At 47.5% G+C, this 12893-nt stretch overlaps 1 protein-coding gene across 1 annotated transcript in view; it reads right to left on the reverse strand.

Annotated features, from left to right (window-relative positions):
• LOC133949184 (thyrotropin-releasing hormone-degrading ectoenzyme-like) overlaps nucleotides 1-12893 on the reverse strand; it is a gene marked incomplete in the record, with an annotated part of 91632 nt that overhangs the window by 65283 nt on the left and 13456 nt on the right.

Raw genomic sequence — 12893 nt, forward strand, 5'->3', positions numbered from 1 at the left:
TGATTTGAACAGAGATTGATCTGAGACCAAACACAGAGAGAAGGAAGGAATTAGAGTGAACTCAGCACACGATGAGAACGAAATGGAATTAAACCATTTTCTTAAATTCATAATGAGAAGGAAACAAAGTTTACACTCAAATCTACAAGGAGACAAACACAATGAGACACAAACTCCACACAGCACGTAACACAATCAGCCTGAATTCACATCCACAGAGAAACAGGAATTGAATTGAGGGAATTATTTATTTCTTTGTTTCGCGGAGCCGTGAGGTCGAGTCCACAGAGAACAAGTGAATCAGGCCGAGTGACAAAAGAGCCGGGTCGAGTTGTCTGGTTCAAATCTACACAAAGACAAATGGAGTCGAGTCTGTGAGCGGAAACACAATCGAGTCAAAGATGAGAGAGAATCAGAAGAAGAGAGAGAATCAGAAGAAGGTAAAAGATCTGCTTCAGGTGAATTCAGATATTCATCAAAACACTTCATCCAGTCAGTGATGTTCTTTATGAACCATGAAGAGTGACACTCGATATGATCAACTACACACATTGTGTTGTATCTGAGCCTCTATGTGTCTGTGCTGCTGGTGATTGATGGATCTGTTAATCACTTTGAACTACGGCACTAAATTACACACACACACAAACACACACAGACACACACACTGCCGGTTGACAGACAGGCGCCACCATGCTGACAGGAGGTGGTGATGTCACAGATCAAAGGATCATCCCCTGGAATCGCTTAACGAGCAATGCGGACGTTACAGGAAGCAGAAATCATCCGGTGTCCAAGAGAATCTTAAAAGTTTCCATCAGACAAAATGTCGGCCGCACCAGGAGGCCGACCTCAACGAGCGGATCCATAAGCTCCGTCTGGTGGAGGCAGCTCGGCGTCTGGAGGAAGCTCTTCTGATCTCAGCTCAGCAGGGAGTCTCTGACGGATCGGAGCCCTGCAGACAGAGACACTCGTCCTCGCTCGTTAGACGCCTGTGATCTGTGACCCCAGTTTATTACCCACGAGCAAATTCTCATCTAGTCTACAGTCGGGGTTGTGAAAGGTCCTGGACTCAAATCCTGGATGAGCTCTTCACTTTTATTGAATTCTCTGTAACGTGGGATCAATATCTGGATCTGCAGAAAAACAATACGCCCGCCCACGCCCACATTAAGCCAGAGGACACACACACACACACACACACACACTCAGGTGAACACCAGTGTCCCGGTAATGTCCCCGCGATGTCTCTCAGTTTTACTTCCTTTCTAATAAAGTCTGTTTTCACACGGCTGTAAAAACTCATTGGATTCTGTCTGGACGGACGCGACACGCAGTGAATCAGACTCTTCAGTCGCCATCGTATAAAAGCTGCTGATGAACCTCCCGAGCAGGAGAAGGAGGAGAAGGAGGAGAAGGAGGAGAAGGAAGGAGGAGAAGGAGGAAGGAGGAGAGAATCAACAGGGCTGAGCAGCGACTCCTCATCTCAGCTGGAGGGACGGATTCCACAGGAAGTGGAGACGCGTTCATCAGGCTCCACTTCCTGTGCCTCATATCCAGACTGTTTCCAGATCTGATTCCAACCCCATCATGTCTCGTGTCACGTCTTCACGTTGAGATCTGATCGCTCTGTCCAACTTTCATCTTCTTCACACAATAAGAGTCGAGCTCAAACCTTCTTCAAGGTCCAGACATCACTTCAACTCGATCAAGCAGCGAACGACTCAATCACACATTTCACTAAGTGTCAAATCTGGATCCACAGCGAGATGTAAGGAGTTGTTTCCATGTTTCCATCATTTTATGTGGAGATCTGTTTGGTAGCTCTGGTGTAAACAAACAAACAAACCATCTAAGGAACAACAAGTGGTCGCCCTCATCATCTTCATCCAGATCAGTGATTTACTCTCTGGGGAGTCACAGAGAATGTTGTGTAGTTCTTTTCCGACCTTGATCACATCCTTCCAGCACGTTTCAATAAAATCTGAAAGTAGTTTTTGTGCGATCAGACCAATAAACAATCAACAACCAAACAAACAACCAAATGTAAAAACCTCCTAGAAGATAATATGTGATCAAATCTTACCACGTTAGAAATAATCTAAAAGTTGATCTTATTCTCACTTTTCACGTCTGCAGCAGCCGGAACCTAAAATCCATAAAACAAACAAAACTCAGGTGCTTTTAGAACCGGGACCTGTTTGTTTCAGAAATGATTTTAAAGTTTTATTGATTCCTCTCAAGTCGTCCTACTTCAAGGCGTCTTGAATGTGTCTGACCTGTTGGTTCCCTGTGCACCTCCAGGTCCTCGGGCACTGTGTCCTGTTGTCTGTCCCAGAAACCCGTTTGGGAACTGAAGGGGACAAAGAGCGTCCGGGAGGATCAGCCGGAGGAAACCAGGTCAGCTGACTCAGTCATCTGTTTTTAAAGTCTCTTCAGCAGACAGAACTTTTAAAGGCTTGTGTTTGTGGCGTGTACCCCCCCCCCCCCCCCCCCCCCCCCCTCACGCCCTGGGATCCAGAACCCTCTGAACCTTAATCTTCTCTAGACAGTCCTGGTCCCCTGAGGATGGGGACCAGTGCGTTCGTGGCGCACACTGGATGGCGCCACGAACGGCTGCCACGGTGTGTTGGTGCGCACTTCTGTGTTTGTTTTTAGTATTTAATTCTGTTAATTGCGACCCAACTCGGATTACTTTCACGATGGACGAGCTTCTTAACATCAGGGACACAACACCATCTGATTCTGATGGATCCCAGGATGTTTCCTCTAGCGCCACCATGTGGTTGAAGCACTTGTTTTTAAGAGAAACGACTTGTCAGCAGTTGGACAGATTGTTGTTGTTGTAATAATCTGCATGAAGACGTTTGTTACCTTCGTTGTCATCATCTGTGAAAAGCTGCTGCTGATCTGGAACCTGTCGTCTGAAGGATGAAGCTGCCTCGTCAACGGTTTCATGGATTATGATCCTGTGGATTATCTCTGTTTGGATTCTACCATGGATTATAGATCTGCTTCCTACAGAAGGTTTTTAAACCCCTGAAGTTGTGTTTTCACCTGTTTGTTTGTCTGTTTGTTTGTTTGTTTGTTTGTTTGTCAGCAGGTTTATGCTGAGACGATTTGCAGAAACCTGTGAGGGATGTGACACAGACCGGATTAGAACCCATTCAATTCCAGGAGGAGAGAGACATGAAAACAGATCCTGATCCACAGAGCGACTCAATCACTGTCTCTACTCATATCGATTAATACCAACATTATAAATAATGAATAAACATCAACACAGAAACTACAAACAAGCTAAACCCAGCTCCTCCTCCTGGTCTTCACTCCCTCCTCTGCCTCACTCCCCCCTCTGCCTCACTCCCTCCTCTTCCTCACTCCTCAGTTCCCACAGCACGACTGATTTTTCAATATAAATTCAAACTTTGAAAGCCCCTCTCCTCTCATTCTCCTCTGCTCCCTCTTTCTCCTCCTGCACCAGAACTCATCTGGGAGCCGGCAGCCGGCAGAGTGAGAATCAGAGGCTTGATTGAAACGTGGCGTCTCTGAGTGGACCGGCAGCGAGCGGCTGGATTGAGTGTCACCTCCTGAGGACTCCTCACTCGCCTCCAGTCATGGTCTCCCAGGTGAGGAGAAACCACGGAGCGTTCCATTCTTCAGAGTGTGTGTGTCTGTGTGTTCTCACTTCAAAGTGTCAGCACACACACACATTCAGAGTCCGTCACGGGCCTGAGAGGTTCTCCTGTAACCGGACTACAACCGAGGAAGCTCCCGGGTTTAAACAGGACTCAGGACATGTGTGTGATTCATGTCTCTCTCTCTCTTTCATCCTCATATCTTTCTATTCTTCAGGTTTCACATCCGTCCTGAACAATCATTCCACTGAATTCTCACCTGGTCTCACTCGGGCTGTGTCAGGAGAAGTCCCAGAATAATGTTCGGCCTTGAAATTGAATTATCTGTGAAGCTCACGTGTTGAATTCCTCCTCATTCTTTCCAATCTGTACAACAACACTCACGTTAACACTCAGCACAGTGCAGCTTCTATTTCTGACACATTTCTATTCATCCTCTAATCCACTGGATTCTACTTTTCCATCATGAATTTAACTGCTGCTAATAAAAAACAGAAAAAACACTTTCTTCACATATTTCACAGTAAAATCCTTTTGAAGGAGGTGAAGGGATTATTCCCCCTGAACTGCGGCAAAGCTTTTAATGTGAAGCAGATTAACACGATTAGGAATCACAGCAGAAACACAACGTCACACAGAAACACAACGTCACACAGAAACACAACGTCACACAGAAACACAACGTCACACAGAAACACAACGTCACACAGAAATACCATCAAACACGAGACGTCCTCTAATAAGAGCCGGTCGGATAAAGACCTGTCCACTCGGTGCAATTAAAGGAAACAATGCCCTGGACCTTCTCACTCTACGAGCTGTGTGGTGTGCTGTGTTGTGTTGAGTTGTGTTGCAGACAAGCACGACAATTACCAGGACAGTCTCTGAAATGGAGAGCCCGACAGCGTCATCACTTCCAGCAGCTGTGGAGACATCGACCACTCACAGACTCTGGATCAGTGACGTCTCTGAACCTTTGAGCTGCTGCAGGACAAACAGGCTCCTGCTCTTTAATCAGAGATTAGTCACACGTCTCAGGACTTGTGGATGATTCCATTTTACTTTCTTTGTGATTTATATTAAAAAAAATTCACAAATCATCCGTGGGTTTGATCCCCGACTCGTTTGTTTTGTGCAAAACATATAAAATAAGATAAAGTAAGAAATATGCCTAAAACTGACTCTTTATCTCAAAACCTTATTCCAAAGGTAAAGGGCAAAGGGTCACATTCAATCAAGGGATTGGATTAAAGAAAATGTGTGTTTAATTATGAATACGTTTAACTTTATTGAATCCCTCTCAAGTGATCTACTCACAGAACTCAACCTGATAGAAACACTGCACCTGAACCCAGAGAAAAAGCAGCAGTGACATTTTCTCCTCAAACGTTATTTACAGTTTGTAAAATCAGGACACGAACACACAACAGGGCAGAGAGACCCACAGAACGTTCTCTCCTCCTCCCTCCACTCGTTCTCTCCTCCTCCCTCCACTCCCTCCTTGTTATCTCTCCGCTCGGCCGTGACATCTCTCGCCGCGTTCTGTCGCTCCGTCTGTCGCCCTTGGATGATGGATGAGAAGATGGACGCTCTGTAATTTGATGGATGGTTTAGCAGCTGATAAGAAAGCGCCCGGAGACCGAGCAGCTCCCAGCGACAACACCACTCGTGACGTCCTGTACGAGGGTCCTCGGCTCCGAGAGGCCGCAGACAGTCGCCCCCCCCCCCCCGACAACAAACGCCGGTGACCCGTGACTGCGGCGCCACACATCTGTCCAACAGGGTCATCACTTCTTCTGACGCCGGCGCCACGATGAAGTGAGACGGGCGCCGGGAGCCGGAGCGAGGATAACAGTCTCTCTGTCAATGTCAACAAGACAAAGAGACGACTGTTGACTGCAGAAGGAGCCGGGCGAGGAGAGGGAGGCGACCGGGGCGAGCGAGGCGGCGCCTGGTGACACAGCTTGGCCACAGTAACACATTCACCACGCTAACGTACATGGAGCCGGGTCACAGATACAGATCTTTATACAGTAAACTGATATTATATTTCCAAAGTCCTTAATCATGTGTCAACAGAATCCTTCGTTGTGTTATTGGGCCAAGAATGTGGAATTATTGGTTATTGGTAAAAAGTCACAGTTAGAGTTCAACTTCTCCAAAAGTTCCACCAGAGTTCAAAGTTCCACCTCGTGTCCTCGATCGTCTCCCTGAACTATCAGCACCACGCTGCCCCCTGCCACTTCCTGTGGTACTGCACCGGTTTGTCGGTTTGGTCGGTCGAGCAAGAATCTGGACAAATTGAACAAAAGCCTCTGATGTGAAACATAAATGAGTCTGATGATCGACCGTCAAAGTATTTAGATCTTTAATCTCTTTTCCTGAAGGAAGCTCTGATGAATCTCTGACATATTTAACTGAGTGTCATTAACGTTTCAATCTGCTTCACGTTGCAGCTCTGATGTGTAAACACTAGTTTTCCTTTCTTCAGAATCCAGCGGTGATTCGTCGGTCGTGGGAGTCGTCTCCTCTTCTCCTCGTCTCATCTTCTCCTCGTCTCCTCATCTCCTCTTCTCCTCGTCTCCTCTTCTCCTCATCTCCTCGTCTCTTCGTCTCCTCTTCTCCTCGTCTCATCTTCTCCTCGTCTCCTCATCTCCTCTTCTCCTCGTCTCCTCGTCTCTTCGTCTCCTCTTCTCCTCTTCTCCTCGTCTCATCTTCTCCTCGTCTCCTCTTCTCCTCTTCTCCTCTTCTCCTCTTCTCCTCTTCTCCTCTTCTCCTCGTCTCCTCATCTCCTCTTCTCCTCATCTCCTCGTCTCATCTTCTCCTCTTCTCCTCTTCTCCTCGTCTCATCTTCTTCTCGCCTCCTCTTCTCCTGGTCTCCTCGTCTCCTGATCTCCTGGTCTCCTCTTCTCCTCGTCTCCTCGTCTCCTCATCTCCTCGTCTCCACATCTCCTGGTCTCCTGGTCTCCTGGTCTCCTCTTCTCCTCGTCTCCTGGTCTCCTGGTCTCCTCTTCTCCTGGTCTCCTGGTCTCCTCTTCTCCTGGTCTCCTCGTCCCCTCGTCTCCTGGTCTCCTCTTCTCCTCGTCTCCTCGTTTCCTCGTTTCCTCTAGTCTCCTTGTCTCCTCTTCTCCTCGTCTCATCTTCTCCTCGTCTCCTCTTCTCCTCTTCTCCTCTTCTCCTCTTCTCCTCTTCTCCTCTTCTCCTCGTCTCCTCATCTCCTCTTCTCCTCATCTCCTCGTCTCATCTTCTCCTCTTCTCCTCTTCTCCTCGTCTCATCTTCTTCTCGCCTCCTCTTCTCCTGGTCTCCTCGTCTCCTGGTCTCCTGGTCTCCTCTTCTCCTCGTCTCCTCGTCTCCTCATCTCCTCGTCTCCACATCTCCTGGTCTCCTGGTCTCCTGGTCTCCTCTTCTCCTCGTCTCCTGGTCTCCTGGTCTCCTCTTCTCCTGGTCTCCTGGTCTCCTCTTCTCCTGGTCTCCTCGTCCCCTCGTCTCCTGGTCTCCTCTTCTCCTCGTCTCCTCGTTTCCTCGTTTCCTCTAGTCTCCTTGTCTCCTCTTCTCCTCGTCTCATCTTCTCCTCGTCTCCTCTTCTCCTCTTCTCCTCTTCTCCTCTTCTCCTCTTCTCCTCGTCTCCTCGTCTCCTCATCTCCTCTTCTCCTCGTCTCCTCGTCTCCTCATCTCCTCGTCTCCACATCTCCTGGTCTCCTGGTCTCCTGGTCTCCTCTTCTCCTCGTCTCCTGGTCTCCTGGTCTCCTCTTCTCCTGGTCTCCTGGTCTCCTCTTCTCCTGGTCTCCTCGTCCCCTCGTCTCCTGGTCTCCTCTTCTCCTCGTCTCCTCGTTTCCTCGTTTCCTCTAGTCTCCTGGTCTCCTGGTCTCCTGGTCTCCTGGTCTCCTGGTCTCCTGGTCTCCTGGTCTCCTGGTCTCCTGGTCTCCTGGTCTCCTGGTCTCCTCTTCTCCTGGTCTCCTGGTCTCCTGGTCTCCTCGTCTCCTGGTCTCCTGGTCTCCTGGTCTCCTGGTCTCCTCTTCTCCTGGTCTCCTGGTCTCCTGGTCTCCTGGTCTCCTCGTCTCCTGGTCTCCTGGTCTCCTGGTCTCCTGGTCTCCTGGTCTCCTGGTCTCCTGGTCTCCTGGTCTCCTGGTCTCCTGGTCTCCTCTTCTCCTCGTCTCCTGGTCTCCTCGTCTCCTGGTCTCCTGGTCTCCTGGTCTCCTGGTCTCCTCGTCTCCTCGTCTCCTGGTCTCCTGGTCTCTCCTCTGAAGTGTCGCTGCCTGTCGATGCTAGGAAGTGGGTCGGGAGCCCGAGGCGCTCTGACGACATGGTTCTCATGTTTTATCACGTTGTTTATTGTGAGTCATGCTCCACAGCCTGAGGAGGTGAAACTATCCAATATTTGAAGAGAGGAAAAAGAGGAAATTGACTCTTCTTGGCAGAAATCAGTTTTTCTTCTTCTTCTTGTGACGTTCGTCATGTTGCTGCTCAGACTCAGAGGTCAGAGGTCACGATCGGTCACCTGAGTTATTTGATGATATAAAAACTGACTGAGGCCGACTCCCGATTGTCCGCCACAATAAAACACATGATGTAATTTGTTTGTTTACAAAGCAACAAAAGAAAACATCTAAAAACTTGTGCTGCATATTTAATGAGCTAGTTGTTTGATGCAGGTGGTCTTTCATCAGTCTTTCTCAACAGGACTCTGCTGCTGCACCAGTCACTGACATCCCATAATCTTTTACAACAATAATGAAACCACATCGTTTCCTTTGCATTTAACTACATCTCCCATGAGCCTCGGGGGCGCGTCCCCCTGTCCGTCCACGTTGTTAAACGTAATGGCCGTCACATAAAACTCCAGTGTTGAGGTGACCTTTATCATCTGACCCACGGTCATTATCATATTATCATTATGGGATGTTAATGTGACATTTTTATGTCGTTACAGGAGTTTAATGCTCGACTCTTTAACACCGACAATAAAGACACAACTTTTCTCACTGGATCCAGGAAGGACACATTCTCCTGTGAGGTGCTTTTTCTTTTCTTTATCACTGAACGTTAATATGTTCATGTTTATGTGTCTTTTATTAACATGTTCATTGTTCTTATAATAAACGAAGATGGTTTATTATTTATATTGTTATAAACTGTTTCACTTCATCTTCATCTTTAACTTTAAAGTTTAAGGTTCAATACAAAATGTTTATTGTGATTATAGAAGACCTTCGATTTCATTATATAACAATAATCAGATATTCATGATCATTAAGAACATAATATATTTATATATGTGATGTGATTTCTCATTATGTAACATTAAAAAGAGCTTCAGTGATGTAGAATATGAATATGTATAATCTCTAGTGGCCGGTTTAAACACCATGAAGCAGCTGATCGATCCTCTGAGGCTGAAACAAAGACACTTTAACGTTGTGACCGATCGTGAGGGCCTAACGAGCTGCAGGGGGGGGGGGGGGGGGGGGGGGTGTATTGAACCAGGAGCTCAGCTGGGTCATCACACGCTTTTGTTGGTTTGTTTGTTTCCTGTGAGATTTGAATCCTCCCTGAAGGGAAAGTGGCTCATTACGGGAACAGAGATTCTCACAGAGTCGCATTAGAAAGACGATTCATCACAGACACAAAGAGACGGACAAACAGAGGAGACGCTTCGAGACAAAGAGACGGACAAACAGAGGAGACGCTTCGAGACAGAGAGACGGACAAACAGAGGAGACGCTTCGAGACAGAGAGACGGACAAACAGAGGAGACGCTTCGAGACAGAGAGACGGACAAACAGAGGAGACGCTTCGAGACAGAGAGACGGACAAACAGAGGAGACGCTTCGAGACAAAGAGACGGACAAACAGAGGAGACGCTTCGAGACAAAGAGACGGACAAACAGAGGAGACGCTTCGAGACAGAGAGACGGACAAACAGAGGAGACGCTTCGAGACAAAGAGACGGACAAACAGAGGAGACGCTTCGAGACAAAGAGACGGACAAACAGAGGAGACGCTTCGAGACAAAGAGACGGACAAACAGAGGAGACGCTTCGAGACAAAGAGACGGACAAACAGAGGAGACGCTTCGAGACAAAGAGACGGACAAACAGAGGAGACGCTTCGAGACAAAGAGACGGACAAACAGAGGAGACGCTTCGAGACAGAGAGACGGACAAACAGAGGAGACGCTTCGAGACAGAGAGACGAACAAACAGAGGAGACGCTTCGAGACAGAGAGACGGACAAACAGAGGAGACGCTTCGAGACAGAGAGACGGACAAACAGAGGAGACGCTTCGAGACAAAGAGACGGAGGATTACCGTCGACAATGGAACCGGGAATTACACCAGAACCACGGAATCCTCAGACCTTTATGATCTGAACACTGAGGTTCAATTACAGCTCAGCATTCATCACCATGTTGATCACCAACAGTAAGGAACAGGCAGAACCAGAACCAGGTGGACCACCCCAGAACAACAGTGACGTCCTGCTGAAGATCCACCACAGAACCTGTGGAGAGGAGAGAACTCTTCACACCCAGCAACACTCCAACACTCCAGACTGACCTCTGGAGACAGGAATGTAAAGTCCTGAAGACCTTCAGCTCCTCGGCTGTGGAGAGCGACAGAAGGCTTCACCTCCTGGAGCTGCTCTGCCCTGAACCCCCCCTCACAGCACCTCCTCCAACACCTGAATGATATCTCCAGATGTCTCTTCCCTCAGAAGGTGAAGCTCAGAGCCCAAAACATCATGAGGGACGTTTCACCACCCGACAATGGACTGAACGTTCTTGAGACGTCGCTGGAGATCCATCAGACACATGACTGATTTCTGTGTGTGTGTTTAATCTGTTTCAGATTCTTTGAATTCTTTGTTTTCAAGATGCACCGTCCACCGACCTGGGACACGCCCCCTTCATCTCCACAGCAGCCAAGTATGAACACCTCAGCAGCGTTATGATGATGAGCTCCTACATTGTGTTTTCCAGATTAAACTTAATCTCTGGATGTGGAACACAGAGAATAAAGTCCTGCTCTTCTCTCCGGCTGGAGGAGGACGGGAGGGGGGGGGGGGGTGAATGTCTCCGTCAGATGAAGCTGCTCCACAGTCGTGAGGAGGATGGAGGGATGTGTTTGTTTCTGCTCTCCGTCTGTCACATGAAGCAGTTTCTTTCAAAGGTTTGGAGGAGGAGGAGGAGGAGGAGGAGGAGGATTAATGTATCTGTCAGAAGAAGCTCTTCTGCAAACAGACAGCAGCGGCTCCTCCGCCTTCAGGCTGAAACAAGGATTTGAATATGAGAGCGCCGCTGTAACGGAGACGCAGAGCGAATCCAGCGACTGTTTGTAAATATGAAAATATGCATATGCTGCTTCCTGCATCTCTTTCATGCAGCGCTCGCTCTAATCTCCCTCTCTCTCTCTGCAAATAGAAGCACATCACGCTTCTTCTTCAAAAAAAAATGTTATTCAAGCAAAACGATCTCACACTTCCTCTGGAATCTGTCCTTCCACGGTGTCTTCAGCCCCGGTGACTGATCCGACCCGGAGCAGCAGGGACACGTCCTCCTGGTTCCAGACGTTCATGTCTTCTTCACGGCTCCCTGCAGGGAAACCGAACCGAGCAGCTCATCTGTGTCTGTGTTCGTTCTTCAGCCCGAAGCCCATGAGGACGATGCAGAACGCGTTCCCACAGCTGATTGTTCTGATTGTTTCCTGTGAATCTAAATTATGAGCTGATGTGTTTTGACAGTGTCTATTTCATTTATTTTGAAAACCCCTGGATACTTAACCTGGAACTGTTGTGTTGTTTGCCTCCACAAACCAGTGCAGCTTCAGATTCTTCAATTTTTCTTCCAGATTCATATGAGGTCAACGTGACCTTTGACCTTTGACCGTTGACCATCAAAATCAAATAAATTCATCTTTGAGACCAAATGTATATTTGTACTAGATTTTAAGAAATTGGCTCAAACTGCTCCTGAGCTGCTGCGTTCACCAGACCAGGGTCAGAGGTCACAGTGACCTTCACCTGGGACCACTTGTTCACAACTGGGACGGAAACTAAAAAGGTTTTCAGAATAATCACAATAAAATAATTTCATCATCAAGATTCAGTTCTTGTGAATTCATCGAAAATCCCGGCTACAAACGAGTTAACACAATTTAACAAGTGAATCAGGATCGAAACTGGACAGGCTTATTGAATATTAAAATGATAAAACCCAGAGCAGACTAACCACTGTAGGAATTTACTGACAAGATGAATTAGAATATGAAGATTTGGAAGCAGCTTAATGTGCCAAAGTAATATCCTCCGATTATAAGTGATTCACCGATATCTGATTTTTTAGAAACGCCGTCTTCGTTCAGAGGGAAACTGGAGCTGATCTGAAATCCTGGAAAATCCCTTAATTCCTAATCGTGTGTTTGCTGCGACACCTGAAGAGTCTGAGACCAGAGAGAAAGTTTGAACCTTCACGTTGTTCATTCTCCAGAGAGATGAACGTGAGACCAGAGGAGCTGCAGCTTCGGGTTCTGGTGAGTTAAAGTGAGAAGGACCAAAAAATAAAGATTAATTTGTTCATTACCAAGACAAAGAAGATTCACAAGCCTGAATGGTTCCACCTTATTACTGCTCTGCACACGCACACACACACACACACACACACACACACACACACACACACACACACACACATACAGACACACACACACTGTTAGAGGCTGGTGATATGATTTGTCATTAAAGCAGCATTTCACTAAAATTATCTTTTAGTAACGAGGAGACACGAACTGTGTGTATGTGTGTGTGTGTGTGTGTGTGTGTGTGTGTGTGTGTGTGTGTGTGTGTGTGTGTGTGGACGCTGCAGTGCTGTCCTTGAGTTTCTGGCAGACGAGATGGATGAGCTGTAATTACGCCGATAGAGAGATGATCGGAGGAGTGGAGGAGGAAGAGGAGGAGGAGGAGGAGGAGGAACAAGGTCGTGCATGTGTTCGTCCTTGTGTGAGACGCTGATGTGTGCGTGTGCATTTATCTGTTTTAAATCTTGTTGTAAAGGAACAAACACAAAATGCAGACGCCTGGAAATAGAAGCAGGATTTAAAAACATCAAGGTGTCGGCCATGTTGGACCAAAACTGGACAACGCCAAAGTGTCTTGATCACCTCCTGGTGGCCGGCTGCAGAGGAGGTCATAAACTGAGCCTCCTCCATGTTAGTGGATAGAACATGGACCAAAACTAAATAATAATCAAGGAGAAGATA

Source organism: Platichthys flesus, chromosome 23, assembly GCF_949316205.1.
Source record: "Platichthys flesus chromosome 23, fPlaFle2.1, whole genome shotgun sequence".
Lineage (NCBI taxonomy): Eukaryota > Metazoa > Chordata > Actinopteri > Pleuronectiformes > Pleuronectidae > Platichthys > Platichthys flesus.